The sequence below is a fragment of the Procambarus clarkii genome, chromosome 40 (genome assembly GCF_040958095.1).
Source record: "Procambarus clarkii isolate CNS0578487 chromosome 40, FALCON_Pclarkii_2.0, whole genome shotgun sequence".
Lineage (NCBI taxonomy): Eukaryota > Metazoa > Arthropoda > Malacostraca > Decapoda > Cambaridae > Procambarus > Procambarus clarkii.
Window position 1 is genome coordinate 8,646,432 of NC_091189.1, and position 16,630 is coordinate 8,663,061.

Sequence of the window (16,630 nt, forward strand, 5' to 3'; positions counted from 1 at the left end):
AAATACAAACAGAATAAACGACAATTATAAAGTACTAACCAAAATCTTATAAAAAACTCAAATATTAAATAAAATTAACTACCAAAAAATGTATTATATATCCTAAATAAAAGATTATATTAATGTACAATGTTAAGACTTGAAATAAGTAAGAAAGGGCAAAGACATGGTAAACTAAACAAAATTAAACTACCAAAATAAACTAAAAATCAAATTACAGGGCCTACTGTGCACTATACAGTGTACAATTGAACAGCTGAAAGGTTGCTATTTAACAGAGGCCGCAGCTCCTTTATATATAAGGATTCCATTACTCTCAAATCTGACTGGCCATTCATTCAAGTGTCCAGAATTTTAAAATCAGATTCCAGCAGAGAATGATCGAAACTCATAACAATGGTTTCTAATCTCCGAAAATGCTGGTTTAGACAATGGTAATCCAGTCCTAAAAGATAATCCCCGGTGCTCAAGTAATCCTAATCTTAAAGTTCCGAATGGAACTCCCGACATATCCAGCATTACAGCTGGAACAATTATACATATATACGACATTTGAGCACAAGAGGGTAGGCACTTTATCTTTAAATTTAAAATAAGAGCCTATGGTATTTGTGTTGACAAAAATAAATCTAAAGTCTACTTGAGGATAACACTGCTGCAACAGTCTCCTCAAACGACTCCTTACAGAAAAGCTAATACTGCCATAAAATGTTAATTTAATATATTTAAGATCCCTTTCCACTGTAGTAATCCTACACGATGGGTGAAACTTCTTATTTAAGAAATTCCTTATAAAAGTATAAACCATATGCACAGGATAACCATTATTTGAAAAAAATTTCACAAGAAAATTAATTTCCTGATCAAAGTTATTCCAATTAGAACATAAAACAAAGGCCCTATTCAGTAGAGTGTTAATAGCATTTTTCTTAAAAATATCAGGAACAAAGGAATTAAAATTTAAACCTAAACCAGTAAAGGTTGGTTTCCTAAAAACATTAGTGTTGAACCCATTAAGGTTATTCACTTTTACATCAAGAAACGACAATGAATTATCAACTTCACACTCTGCAGTAAACCGTATATTACTATGTTGTGCATTAAGATACTCTCTAAATTTCTCAATATGACATTGGTCCCTAAACAACAAAAAAGTGTCATCTACATATCTCCTGTACAAGACTGGTTTAAAGGCCGAAGGACAATTATCAAGCCAATTTATTTCGTGAAAACTCAAAAAAGCATTAGCCAGTGCAGGACCTAAAGGAGACCCCATTGCTACTCCATCAATTTGTTTATAATAAATATTATTAAACATAAAGATGGAGTCTTTAACTGCTATTTCTAACAGCCGTCTGAATATTTTACTACAAAATCCAGACACTAAGTTAGTGTCAGCAAATAATTGACTTACACAGATATCAATGGTTTCCAACAGAGGAATATTAGTAAAAAGTGATTCAACATCGAAACTGGCCATTATAGTTGGGAACTCAAAACTTTCCTCTTTAAATTTTGAGTTCCCAACTATAATGGCCAGTTTCGATGTTGAATCACTTTTTACTAATATTCCTCTGTTGGAAACCATTGATATCTGTGTAAGTCAATTATTTGCTGACACTAACTTAGTGTCTGGATTTTGTAGTAAAATATTCAGACGGCTGTTAGAAATAGCAGTTAAAGACTCCATCTTTATGTTTAATAATATTTATTATAAACAAATTGATGGAGTAGCAATGGGGTCTCCTTTAGGTCCTGCACTGGCTAATGCTTTTTTGAGTTTTCACGAAATAAATTGGCTTGATAATTGTCCTTCGGCCTTTAAACCAGTCTTGTACAGGAGATATGTAGATGACACTTTTTTGTTGTTTAGGGACCAAGTGTCATATTGAGAAATTTAGAGAGTATCTTAATGCACAACATAGTAATATACGGTTTACTGCAGAGTGTGAAGTTGATAATTCATTGTCGTTTCTTGATGTAAAAGTGAATAACCTTAATGGGTTCAACACTAATGTTTTTAGGAAACCAACCTTTACTGGTTTAGGTTTAAATTTTAATTCCTTTGTTCCTGATATTTTTAAGAAAAATGCTATTAACACTCTACTGAATAGGGCCTTTGTTTTATGTTCTAATTGGAATAACTTTGATCAGGAAATTAATTTTCTTGTGAAATTTTTTTCAAATAATGGTTATCCTGTGCATATGGTTTATACTTTTATAAGGAATTTCATTAAATAAGAAGTTTCACCCATCGTGTAGGATTACTACAGTGGAAAGGGATCTTAAATATATTAAATTAACATTTTATGGCAGTATTAGCTTTTCTGTAAGGAGTCGTTTGAGGAGACTGTTGCAGCAGTGTTATCCTCAAGTAGACTTTAGATTTATTTTTGTCAACACAAATACCATAGGCTCTTATTTTAAATTTAAAGATAAAGTGCCTACCCCCTGTGCTCAAATGTCGTATATATGTATAATTGTTCATCTGTAATGCTGGATATGTCGGGAGTTCCATTCGGAACTTTAAGATTAGGATTCTTGAGCACCGGGGATTATCTTTTAGGACTGGATTACCATTGTCTAAACCAGCATTTTCGGAGATTAGAAACCATTGTTATGAGTTTGATCATTCTCTGCTGGAATCTGATTTTAAAATTCTGGACACTTGTATGAATGGCCAGTCAGATTTGAGAGTAATGGAATCCTTATATATAAAGAAGCTGCGGCCTCTGTTAAATAGCAACCTTTCAGCTGTTCAATTGTACACTGTATAGTGCACAGTAGGCCCTGTAATTTGATTTTTAGATTATTTTGGTAGTTTAATTTTGTTTAGTTTACCATGTCTTTGCTCTTTCTTACTTATTTCAAGTCTTAACATTGTACATTAATATAATCTTTTATTTAGGATATATAATACATTTTTTGGTAGTTAATTTTATTTAATATTTGAGTTTTTTATAAGATTTTGGGTAGTACTTTATAATTGTCGTTTATTCTGTTTGTATTTTACATACATTTTTTTTAGATTTGTAGTCATTATATAAATATTTGTTTTAGTGTTTAGTATCTATGTGTTAGGTATCAAGTTTCACTTTCTGATCACTTCACGTAAGTTTAATGGAATGGTTTGCTTTAGTAGTTATAAATTTCATTTTGTAGTTTAATGGATTTTAAATTAGTTTTAATATATGTGACAGTTAATAAGTTTTATTAGTATTGATCACTTTAAGTGCGTTTAAGTGTTTTGTTTTTAAGCATTTTCCTTTCTTTGATAGGCAATTATATTCAGTATGAGTTCTTTGTTTACCAGCTATTTGATTGTGATTTCTGTTTTTTCTTTTAGATCTGATGATGAATACGAGAAGTATTCGAAACGTTATGTTTTTTAAAGTAAAGATTCTGATACAAGATGTTCAAGTATATCCCTGGTTTTCCTATTCATCTTAAATATATATATATATATATATATATATATATATATATATATATATATATATATATATATATATATATATATATATAAAATGTCTGTCTATCTGACAGACAGGAACGTCACAGGGATATTAAGAAAGGAACGTCAACGGCCAGGACAGGCACAGGAACGTTATACCGAGCGGCTGTTTAGTTTAGTTCATTTATTATGCACCCCATACCCATTTTGTGGGCGGTAGTGGAAAGGGTTACAGAGGCACACAATGGGCTCAGGGACTGAACTCCACAATTCATTTAGCTAAGCAAGTTACAATCTTGATGAGCTAGTTACAACATTCAGTATCAGTCGTCATGTCATAAATGGGTTCGAGATCGACCACAAGTTCAGTTTCTAAGTTAAGCAACTGACATATGTGGAGAGCTAGTGTCACAATTGATATATGTTTGTCCTGCACACCGCCCCCCATCCAGTGGGCAGCGGTGGATAGGTTACACTCACTTAGTTACTACCTACAGTTAGCAAACTGGGGATATTTGGCTAAAATTTCTGATAGCAGATCATTTTGAAGGAAATATTTACATATTGTTGGAACATTGGTTATAGAATTGTCTCTGAATTCACGTATCTTTTCGCACTCCATCACATAGTGACGGAGGGTGTGAAAACCGAGCGGCAGCAGCCTAGAAAGAGAGGGGGGACAGCAAACAGTTAACTGCGGTCGGCAGGGTGACAGGGGACAGGGGGAGTCACATAGGGACAGGGGGGACACAGGGACAGGGAGTGACACACAGGGACAAGGGGTGACACAGGGACAGGGGGTGACACACAGGGACAGGGGGTGACACAGGGACAGGGAGTGACACACAGGGACAGGAGGCGTGCAAACACAAAGATAAACACAGGAATGAACACAGAGCTAAACACACAGATAACACAGGAATACAAAGAACACGGGTGTCAAGATAACAGCAGACTTCTGACTGCACGATACGGTCATCTCCTCTATAGGAAAGAGGGAAGACCACTTATTTACTGAACTGGGGTGGCTAACCTGGCCCTGGGTGCCCCACGTGGCTCAAGGTGGCCCGCCTGTGGTGCAAGGGCTCCGGCAGGTGGCGCGGGATAGGGATCACCCTCCAGGGACGTGGGTAAGGGGGCTCTGGCAGGGGACCGTAGGGACGGAGGCTCCCACAGGGACTGACCTTGACCCAGCGTTGGAGCACACGCAGCCTCTGATAACTCCGACAAACGAGACAAGCGCCAAAGGAGCCGAGGTTCAGCTAATTTGGTTAATGAGGCGTTTAAACGAACTAGTGGTGCATCCGGGCGGTGTTAACGAGGACCTGGCAAGAGGTGGAAGGGGAGGGAGGGTAAACGCATATGCCCTCTCATTCCCACCCAGGCTCGCCCTCTCTACTCTTCCACGGGGCATCATCATCATCAGCATCTCCAAGGTGATGCCCCAGCCTGCGCATGCGCGCCTCGTGGCGAAGTAAGACACTGAAAGCAGCATCGAAGCTTAAGGCGGAGTCAAGGGGGCCCCCAGATTGTCTTGAAGCAGCTGTCATTTGGCCACGTCTGGCCGCCAGGGTCTTGGCCACCCCCCTGGCCGCCAGGGTCGTGGCCACCCCCTGATCACCAGGGTCTTGGCCAACCCTGGCCGCCAGGGATCTTGGCCACCCCTGGCCGCCAGGGTCTTGCCCACCCCTGGCCGCCAGGGTCTTGGCCACCCCCTGGCCGCCAGGGTCGTAGCCACCCCTGGCCGCCAGGGTCTTATAGCGACCTCTGGGGTTGGCCACCCCAGAGGTCACCCGAGGGCTGGGTTACCCCACACAACCTCCTCCTCCCCTCCGGACACTGGAGATACACAAGCTGGGGTTGACTGTCGCCTTTATTAGATTTGCTGCAACTCACACTCAAAATTTGGGCCAATTCAAAAGAAAAGTGATTTTGTCTACATAGTGAAAATTTGTTCGCAGGCTGAGGAAATTGATTAAAGGACTGATCCAGAGATAGAAAGTGAGAGAGAGAGAGAGAGAGAGAGAGAGAGAGAGAGAGAGAGAGAGAGAGAGAGAGAGAGAGAGAGAGAGAGAGCAAGGATTGGCCAGTATTGGAACGACCAGGCTTCTTGCAGGGACGGCGTTCGATCCCCGATGGTCCAAGTGGTTGGATAACGCACCTTGAGCCGGTCCCCCATATACCAGCTCCTCTCCTATCCTCGTATACCTTCCAGGAACTATATATATATACCTATATATATATATATATATATATATATATATATATATATATATATATATATATATATATATATATATATATATATATATATATATAGGCGTACTGGCTTAGCACTTTCTCCTCAACCTTGCCTTACCTGTCCTCCTACCTGAGTGCTCAGGTCGTTGGAGCTGTAACTTGGGAAAATTATTTATAATGAGCTTAATTTCCAGTCTATTGCCTGGAAGACTCTAAGCCTCTTGTTACTTGTATACTATATTTAATGACCGTAATTTGCATAAGATGCAAATGAACCCAATTACCTAAAGACGCCAAGAAACCAACCCAGTTACCTAAACATCTTTATTATCGAATTCAATTACTTAAAGACTTTTAAGTGATGAAGTACACTAACTAGTAGACACATCTTACAAGCTTGAAGTCATCCATTAGACAGTCTAACCACTAAATCATAAACTAAATATATGACAAGGAGTGCCCACAGACGAGACGATATTATATATTATATATTATATATATATATATATATATATATATATATATATATATATATATATATATATATATATATATATATATATATATATATATATATATATATATATATATATATATATATATATATATATATATAATGATCAAACGATCATGATCAAACGTTCATCGAAGCAGCCAGACAATGGGACACCATTGCACACCCTCAACCCCGACCACAAGTCCCAAAAGACCACAAGCAGGCCCACTGGGATAGCCCCATAATGGAAAAGACTGTCACAGCAATGATTGACAACGCTGATGCTGAAAACAAAGCCCGCCTCCTAGCGGTAACAGCACCCCACGCCGGGGATTTTTTATTTGCTGTGCCCAAAGCAGCCCTGGGAACTCGCCTCAGTCATGACGCTCTCCGCATTGGAGTTGCCCTTCGCCTTGCCGCCCCGATCCTCACCGAACATAGGTGCATCTGCGGAACTGCGATGGCAGACCAATATGGTCGTCATGGTCTGGTATGTCGTAAATCACAGGGTAAAATCGCAAGACATGAAGAAGTCAACGACATCATTAAGAGGAGCCTCGCCACAGCCCGCTGCCCGGCACAAAGAGAACCACACTTATCCAGACCTAACGACCCTCAGAAGCGCCCTGATGGGGTCACCTTGCTACCTTGGAAGGATGGTAAGCAAGTGGTATGGGACTACACGTGCGCTGCCACACTGGCCAGTACCTACCTCCACTACAGCACACGTGAAAGCGGTGGTGCTGCTTCTTTCAGGGAATCGCAGAAAATTATTAAATACAGAGGTCTAGCACACTGCTACAGCTTTGTTCCGATCGGCTCGGAGACCCTCGGTTCGTGGGGAAAATGTGCATTGAAGTTCCTGAAGGAATTGGGGGACAAATTGATCAGCGCTACAAAAGACCAGAGAGCAAAAAGTTTCCTGTTCCAGCGCCTCAGTGTTGCGATTCAGAGGGGAAATGCCTGTTGCGTCTTGGGCACTAGTCCAACTTCAGAGGAATTCGAAGAAGTGTTTGACTTGCAACAATGATCGAACCCGTCTGTGACATTCATCAATGTTTCCCATTGTTGTGTTTTTCAAGAGATCCATAACCTTTAAGCACCTTTTTGCATTATTATTTTTGTATCAACCCATGTATATCTTGTAACCATCAAATATATATATATATATATATATATATATATATATATATATATATATATATATATATATATATATATATATATTAACCTAAAAGGGGTACCACCTCTGGTGCAAGTGTAGGGACCCATAGCCTTGGAGAAGAAAATAAAGAGTGCTCAGAGAAGACCTTGTGGATCCTCACTGAACACTGATATTTTCTTCTCCTCTTTATATATATATATATATATATATATATATATATATATATATATATATATATATATATATATATATATATGGGGAGGGGAGGTAATGGGGAAGTCAATGCGTGATGGGGAGAAATCGATGGGTAGAGAGGGGGCGATAGAGAAGGCGATAGATGGGGGTAGTCCCCCAACTTAAAGACCGAACATGTCACCTTTAACCAGACTCCCCCTCCCCCCCCCCCCCAGACACTGTGCCACGCTGAGGCTGGTACAAAGTCAGGAAATGGGGAGGATAAAGGCTGTAGGAGACACAGCAAAGGTGAGAAATGGGTAGTTAATGGGAAGGGGGGACGGGGATAGGAACATCCAAAGCAAGGACATCAAATATGAAGAAAAAGGAGTTAGGAATGAAGCGAGAACGAGAAACAGGGATGATAATAGGAAGGAAAAGGGGGGGGGGGAATGTGTAAACCAAACATGGATAACTACAGACGTGGATAAAGTTAGGAATGAAGGGAGTGAAGCAAAGAAGCTTGTTGATCAGTCCAGCAACCAGGAGGCCTGGTCTACGACCGGGCCGCGGGGACGCTGAGCCCCGGAAGCACCTCAAGGTAACCTCAAGGTAAGATAAACCAAAAAGGAATGGATAGATGACAGGTAATACAGGGAATGGGAAGATAACAGGTAGCTACAACTATCACAGAACGGAAAGATAACCTCGGCTAATGAATTCAACGAACAAATGGGTAAGATAATTTGATGCACCACGAACACAAAATGAACAACCACAACAACCTGGAGAGACACACAGCCAACAACAGGAGGATAGCGAAGCACGACACACCCATGTGGGACCAGGAGGATAGCGAAGCACGACACACCCATGTGGGACCAGGAGGATAGCGAAGCACGACACACCCATGTGGGACCAGGAGGATAGCGAAGCACGACACACCCATGTGGGACGAGGAGAATAGCGAAGCACGACACACCCATGTGGGACCAGGAGGATAGCGAAGCACGACACACCCATGTGGGACCAGGAGGATAGCGAAGCACGACACACCCATGTGGGACCAGGAGGATAGCGAAGCACGACACACCCATGTGGGATACAGACAAGGAAATAAGATAACAAGGACAACAAATAGGGGGAGGAGGAAAGATTGTTTTATGTGAGAAGGAATAACAGCTAAAAAAAATAATATAAAAAGTAATATCATGCATATGAGAGATTGCGAAGTATATACTGGAGAAAAAAATATCAGTTGAACAATCAAAGGTTGAACTTGGAGGCAATAGGTACTAAGAAAACTGGGTGCATGATGTAGTATAACAAGAAAATGGGTAGATATTGATGTTGACTGGTCTAATTGTGAGTTTGAGAGAGAGAGAGAGAGAGAGAGAGAGAGAGAGAGAGAGAGAGAGAGAGAGAGAGAGAGAGAGAGAGAGAGAGAGAGACAGAGAGAGAGAGAGAGAGGAGGAAGGGTTGTTGGAGCCGAGAAGAATGCTGGCTTAATGGTCCTGAACGATGAAATTACTGTCTTTTCCTTCTTTACTGACCATTCACTTCCCCCCAGAGTGCTAAGCTTATCTCACAAGACGAGGAGCAGCCAGAGTGCAGGATGAGAGTGAGAGACACCACCACCACCACCACCACCACCACCACCAATACTACCAGCAAGACACAGTCCCTCAGGGACCCACAGCGAGTGCCAAGAGCGGCTGAGACACAGTCCCTCAGGGACCCACAGCGAGTGCCAGGAGCTGCTGAGACACAGTCCCTCAGGGACCCACAGCGAGTGCCAAGAGCGGCTGAGACACAGTCCCTCAGGGACCCACAGCGAGTGCCAGGAGCTGCTGAGACACAGTCCCTCAGGGACCCACAGCGAGTGCCAGGAGCGGCTGAGACACAGTCCCTCAGGGACCCACAGCAAGTGCCAGGAGCGGCTGAGACACAGTCCCTCAGGGACCCACAGCAAGTGCCAGGAGCGGCTGAGACACAGTCCTTCAGGGACCCACAGAAACAGGTCTGCTCAATTTAGTTTTAGAAACTAGACGCCATATTAAAATTCTTCCTTCCCCCCAACATTTTAAATTAAAATTCGAATACTTTATTCATATACGATATTTATGGTATAATCGAAGGCAGGAAATATACGTCCCATTTTCAATTTCTGGCGAATAAAAAAACCCAACTCTGAACATTATGAGTTTTACAATCTAAGAAACTATAAAAGCGCTCTTAAATGTAAGAGATATTTAAGATTTCCTCGTTCGAAGGTCATTGTATGATCAGCAGTCCACGTACCATCGTTCGGGGTTCGTGGGCCAGACAGAGGCTTAGGGCCCGCGCACTAATATCCCTCCAAAAAAAAATCGTTCGGTGACCCTCTATACTTAGCTTCAGCTCGTCCTCGTAAACAGTAGGTCAATGGCTAGATGATCGAGCTTATAGACCTTCTGTTTGTTAATGAAAAACACTATTCACACCACTAACTACTGATGATGATGATGTTCGAACATATCTAGAAGAATTATTCTCTCGCGTCATCTGTTCGAAGCGCACTTCTCTCTAAACAGTCCGTGCTCATAAACAAAAGCTAAACGCTCGTTAATCCAACCGTCCAAGCCCTTGTTTATGAATGAAAAGCGGTTTACACTCGAATCACAACTAACGTTCGAACATTTCTCGAACACTGCTTCGCTAACGACCTCTGTTCGAACCGCAACGCTATAATAAAAAAAAGCCAAAGTCCATTCTATGCACCTGCCAAATCCCCTGTTTATGAATAAAAAACAGTTTCCACGCGACTCACAACTGATGACGGTCGAACACTTCCGGACCGTTGGATGGATTGAACTTAAGTCTAGGACGGGTTGTGTCCAAGGTGTGACGGTGTCATCTTCTTTCTGTAACCGTCTTCTGCGACCCCTCTTCATGGTGTTTGTGCTAAGATAATGTCAGTCTGCTGGCTGTGCCATATGGACTGTGCAGAGCGCAGTCTTACCTAGGACTGCGTACAATACACAGCGCAGCCTCAGCTAGGTCTGTGGGCCCCTTGGTAGTTGCGGCACGTTCCTTTCAGCCAATTAGTTACGTCTGCTACTGGAATTATTGGGCGGACGACCCGCAACGAATCAAGAGATAACAATTGTGGATTTGGGGGGAAATTTAGAGCCGAGGGTCGCAAGCGGCGGTCAGTGGTAGCCTTCGCGAGTTATATGTGTACTAAATTGGAGATCTGGCGCCGTTTAAGTGTTTGGAGTCCTCCGAATGCAAATCTGTTGTTAGATGATGCGTCATGATCATATCTATGGACAAGAATCACTATTTCAGACGACTTCATTGGCAAGCCGATCTACTTAAACGGGGGGACAATGGAGCCTACCCCAACCCGCCTATGACAGTCTTCTATCACCCAGCATTCACCCTGCAAAGTTGGGTAAAGCGCTCCGCATCAGCCCAAAGCCATTGGCCGTCCCTTTTGGGAAAAACAGACAAACATTTTGTGTTACAGATATAGAAATGTAACCATCGGCGAGAGAGCATATGTATTACGGGGCCATCGGCGACAGCGGTGGGCGCGTGTATATGTAGGACACTGCCGAGAATATAATGGGAATGTGTGGTAATCACGGAGAGTGTATGTGCGTATATATATATATGTGGTCACCACAATGAGCATGGGTGAGGATATGTGGTATATATAGCCACCACAGAGAGCGTACGTACGTATATGTGGTATATATGACGGCCATCACAGAGAGAGAGAGTATGAGGGTATATCTGCCACTGACAGAGGGGAATATGCCGACCAGTAGTGTTCCCTACATAAAGAATTTCCTCCAAGATAAATAAAGTTAGCTGCAGTTCTCTTAGGATACAAAGTGCACTTTTGAGGTATATTATTAACACTGTTTCTTAAAATACGGTTCGTCCAGTTATATATTCATCTTATTTCTTAGTTATGTATTATTCATCTTGTTCATCTTATTCGCAGCTTCTCCTTTCTTCCCTCGTGTGATCCCGTCTCACTCTCCTTCCTCCTCCCTCTACTCTCTCTCTCTCTCTCTCTCTCTCTCTCTCTCTCTCTCTCTCTCTCTCTCTCTCTCTCTCTCTCTCTCTCTCTCTCTCTCTCTCTCTCTCTCTCTCGCCTCTCCCTCTCTCTCACCTTCCCGTTCTAACCTACTTTCACTCTCCTCCCCAAATGCCACCACCACTATGTACTATGAGAATATCCTAGCCAAGCCTAGCTATCCTTGTTACAGACAAGTCCAGCTGAGCCCAGCGTTACTAGGGGTTTGTAACGAGGCCCTGGAGCCCTAGTGGTGCCCGTCAGGGTTCACCAACACAATGCCACAAGGGGATGCAGCCCCTTGTGGCATTGTGAGCGGTTGTCCAATTTCCTATATGAACTTACCTACAAGTGCTCTTGCAGAATCGCGAACATTAATTCCTAACCCTCCCCCTCCTCTCTCCCCGCCTTTCCAGTTAGCGGTCGATTGATGCAGACTCACTTCCCTGGTATAGCTGATATCTTACAATGAAACTGGTTATCGTGTTTACCACAGACATGTCTACAACCCCTATTTTGTGTGTGTGTCCACGACGACAATGGCTTACCGACCGTGAGGGAGGCTAGTGGCGCAGGAGTCCCCAGCGGGGTCTGCCATTGTGGCTGGACTCTTAAGATATTGTTTAGTTCCTTGTGAATACACGCTGGCTTCCTCTCCCCCCCCCCTTCCCTCCCTCCATCTCTTACCAATTCCCTCTACCCTTACCTATCCTCCCCTCCCCTCCCCTCCCTCACTTCCACCCTTACCCCCCATCCCACAACTATGATCCACAATACATCGGAACTATAGGGCTTCCACAGAGACTCAGCTTCGCCACACAATACAGCTTCACCCACACAACATAACAGCCACGCTCACCATTGGCTTCAACTTGGGCGAGGACGTAGGCGAACAAGGAAGCCGCCCATGTTGTCAACATATGCACAGCTGACCTGACCCCTCCCCAACATACACACAGCTGACCTGACCCCTCCCCAACATACACACAGCTGACCTGACCCCCTCCCCAACATACACACAGCTGACCTGACCCCTCCCCAACATACACACAGCTGACCTGACCCCTCCCCAACATACACACAGCTGACCTGACCCCTCCCCAACATACACACAGCTGACCTGACCCCTCCCCAACATACACACAGCTGACCTGACCCCCTCCCCCAACATGAAGAATACACCACACATGCTGACAGTCTAACTCAAATAATCTGCCGGGATCGAATTTATAAACAACTTTGAAAAGCAAGGGAAAATAAATACAAATTGTTTGCATTGTGTATTATCAATCATACACGACGCAAAAAAGACTTCCAGAGCCGATTATCCTTGACAAAAGGAACGTAGGCGGAACACTGGCACTCAACATCAACAGAACAGGAATCAAAATTCACCTCATGAATTAAATATACAGAGTAAAAATAGCTTGATGCACAATTAGCAGACTCCGTGACCTTAGCACGAACACACAGCTGCACTTATACAAGTCTCCGCTCTCCAGTACCTTAAGAAATACTGATACCTTAAAGAATACTAACATACAAACACTACAAACATGGCAAAACAAAAACACTAAGAAGAGAAGCAAAACACACATCCGCCATGCGGCAAAATAAATCACGAACTCCGTGAAGCTCTCAACATCAGAGTAACACTGCAAGATATTAGAAAGGTTGTCCAAAGATGAGACGCCCCACTCCTACAGCTGGTGGTTCAAGATGAGACGCCCCACCCCCACAGCTGGTGGCCCAAGATGAGACGCCCCACCCCCACAGCTGGTGTCCGAAGATGAGACGCCCCACCCCCACAGCTGGTGGCCCAAGATGAGACGCCCCACCCCCACAGCTGGTGTCCCAAGATGAGACGCCCCACCCCCACAGCTGGTGGCCCGAGATGAGACGTCCCACTCCCACAGCTGGTGGTCCTTAGAGAGCAAGATTGGGTTGGAAGCCAAACACTCAAATATCGTGTCAACAAGGCGGACAGTCCGCCAGTTATCATAACTTACACTATAAGCCACATTTCTATAATTTTTTCCTTCATCTGTACCTCTCAATCTTCTTTTCTATACCTTAAAAAAATACAATCCCATTCCCATGTCCTTCACCTTCGCAAGCCCATCTAACTGAGGTGTTGTATTAACGTCGAGGCATAGAATAAGGGTTCAATTGTATTTTTCTCTCTCAGTTTTTTGTAAACTATTTGTTATAAATGATTGGCTATGTATCCCAACCTGGTGTATGATTTACCTTAACGTGGTGTATGATCTGCCTTAACATGAAGTATGCTAACCTTAGCGTGGAGGCGTGGACCAAACAGCAGCAAGCACAAGAAGCGTGAAGGAAGACACACCAACCATTACTCCACACACGTAACACACACACGCACCCAACTCTGATAAATGTTACTGTATGAACTCAAACACATTAAAAATGAACTAAACATTACGTAAACATGCAAAATTACTCCTCAAAGACACATTTTGGCTACACTGCTTTTTTTAAATATTATTTCTCTCTTATATATATATATATATATATATATATATATATATATATATATATATATATATATATATATATATATATATATATATTATACTGCCTAATTAGGCCTCCCACCTGTGTCCAACTACGGGTAACAAACTTTCAGTTAACCTACTTCCCCACACACAGTTAACCCACGTTCAACTTAACCCTTAAACCACTCTACACAGCTGTTCCTACACTATTACCTCCCCTAGCTAACCCCTCCCCATATATAAAGGCAAAACAGAATCACTGTTGAGTTCCCGTTCATTGTATACAATAACAATTTCAGTGGATTATATACATGTTTTATCCTTTGCCAACATAATTAATAATAATAATTATAATGAGGAGAAAATAATTTGTAGCAATGTGGTGACTTGAACCAGGGTCCCAGTTATTCCCACATGCTGGCCTGAACCCACTCAACCATGATAGGACAAAAGATATCAAACCTGCAACTCGACTGGGTTGGCTCTAATGAGTTTCTCAATGAGATATCATACTATTCTGAGTTTTGTGTAATAATAAAAATAATTATTATTATTTGCCATTTCGACACTAAAAATCAAAACCGTGATCGTAGCCCAGGAAGTTAATATTCATTTCACTTTAAACTTCTTTCGTGTTTAATTTCCTCGAGAGAAAAATGATTGGTAAGTTCAACGTGGCGGTCCTTGGACATCCAGGCTGCTGGCTCGTGTCCTCTACACCCCTTCAACGGTTGAGAGAGAGAGAGAGAGAGAGAGAGAGAGAGAGAGAGAGAGAGAGAGAGAGAGAGAGAGAGAGAGAGAGAGAGAGAGAGAGAGAGAGAGAGAGAGAGAGAGAGAGTTAGTTAGTTGAGAGAGATGTTGTCTCAACATCTCCTTTCCCTGAACCCTTGTCTTATGGTCATTGTTTTAAATTCGATCATATAATCAAAGACCAGGACACAAGGATCATTGCATCCTGTACTAGTATTTCATGCTCTAAGTTCTCGATGTCTTCCTCTTAAGATCAGATGCCGTAGGCTTGGTGTATCTCCTTCTCTTGCCTCAGCCTTCACATGCTGTGTTTACAAGTTACTTTCCATACCTTCCACTCCCGTCCCATACTAAACCCTTATCCTGATCCCTTCCAAGTGCTAGTCAGTCGTAGTAGGTTGGTGCTTTGTCCTGATAGTTCCCCCTCCTTTCCCTCCAACTTGTCAACTCACCAAAGTGTTTTATGTCTTTAATGTCTCACCTCGTCATCGGTGAAAGGTTCCTTTCTTTTAAACTTTCTCCGTATTAAATCCCACGTTGTTCTAGGACGAGCAAACTTTTGTTGCGGTGGTGCCGAATCTTGATGCTGCTGCAGTGTTGCCACACGTCATCTGTTGTGAGTCGTGTGTAAAGCATTCACTCATAAACAGGTTGTCATGGCAACCTGACGACAGGTTGCTATATCAGCCAGCTGATAAAAAGGAAACCAATATACAAAGAGATACATAATATAACTTTAAACTGTTGATGAAAAGATTAGAACAATATTTTCTGGGTTTGTATCTGTTTGTATGGTTTTATCTGTGTGTGTTTGTCAGTGTTTGGCTCCCTCTCTCTCTCTCTCTCTCTCTCTCTCTCTCTCTCTCTCTCTCTCTCTCTCTCTCTCTCTCTCTCTCTCTCTCTCTCTCTCTCTCTCACACACACACACACACACACACACACACACACACACACACACACACACACACACACACACACACACACACACGGATGAAGACAACCAAACCCAGCATCTAATATCAAAACTTTTTCCTCGCATATATGAGATTTTTTTCCATAATTGAAATTGTGGCAATCTCATTTAATGCATTTTTCCCTGAACAGGCTTTGGTGATCCTGATAGAACATTATTTAGTGCACAATGGCGCTCTCCAGCTGTATTGTCCCGCAAGCCGTCACCGCCAGCAGCAGACTGCGCTCCGTAATCACTTCCGTTTTCACAAAATTGTCTGCATGCGTGTCGGGGGCCAGACGCTGATCGGTATTGTGTTCTCGCGTGAACATGCTGATCAGTATCGCAAAAATGAATAACCCTTTTCCATCTTAATTGTATAGCTCTCCACTGTACTAATAAGCACTTTTTTTAAGCCATAACAACCAATGTATCTTTTTTTTTTAATATATAAATAATATCAATAACAAATGTTCAAGTATGTCCCTCTTTTTTTTTTGGCTGTATACATGTGACACTGATCAAATGTACACATGAGTGAATAAACACCAGGTACAGCAGTTTTTTTTATTATTAATATTTTCTACCACAGACGTGGCCACACATTTACAATGCTAACCAGCATATATACTTTTTCCGTACAGCAGTGTGGGTGGGTCTTAGCTACACCTTCGTCTCATAGTATGTTACTTCAAGTGTGTTACCTTTGTCTTTTGTATCTACTAACTTTGCTCTCCACGTTTCCTCCTGTAGTGGAAGGTTATATTCTATCCAATCTATTTCCCTGTGGTTGAAGTTGCCTGGTAT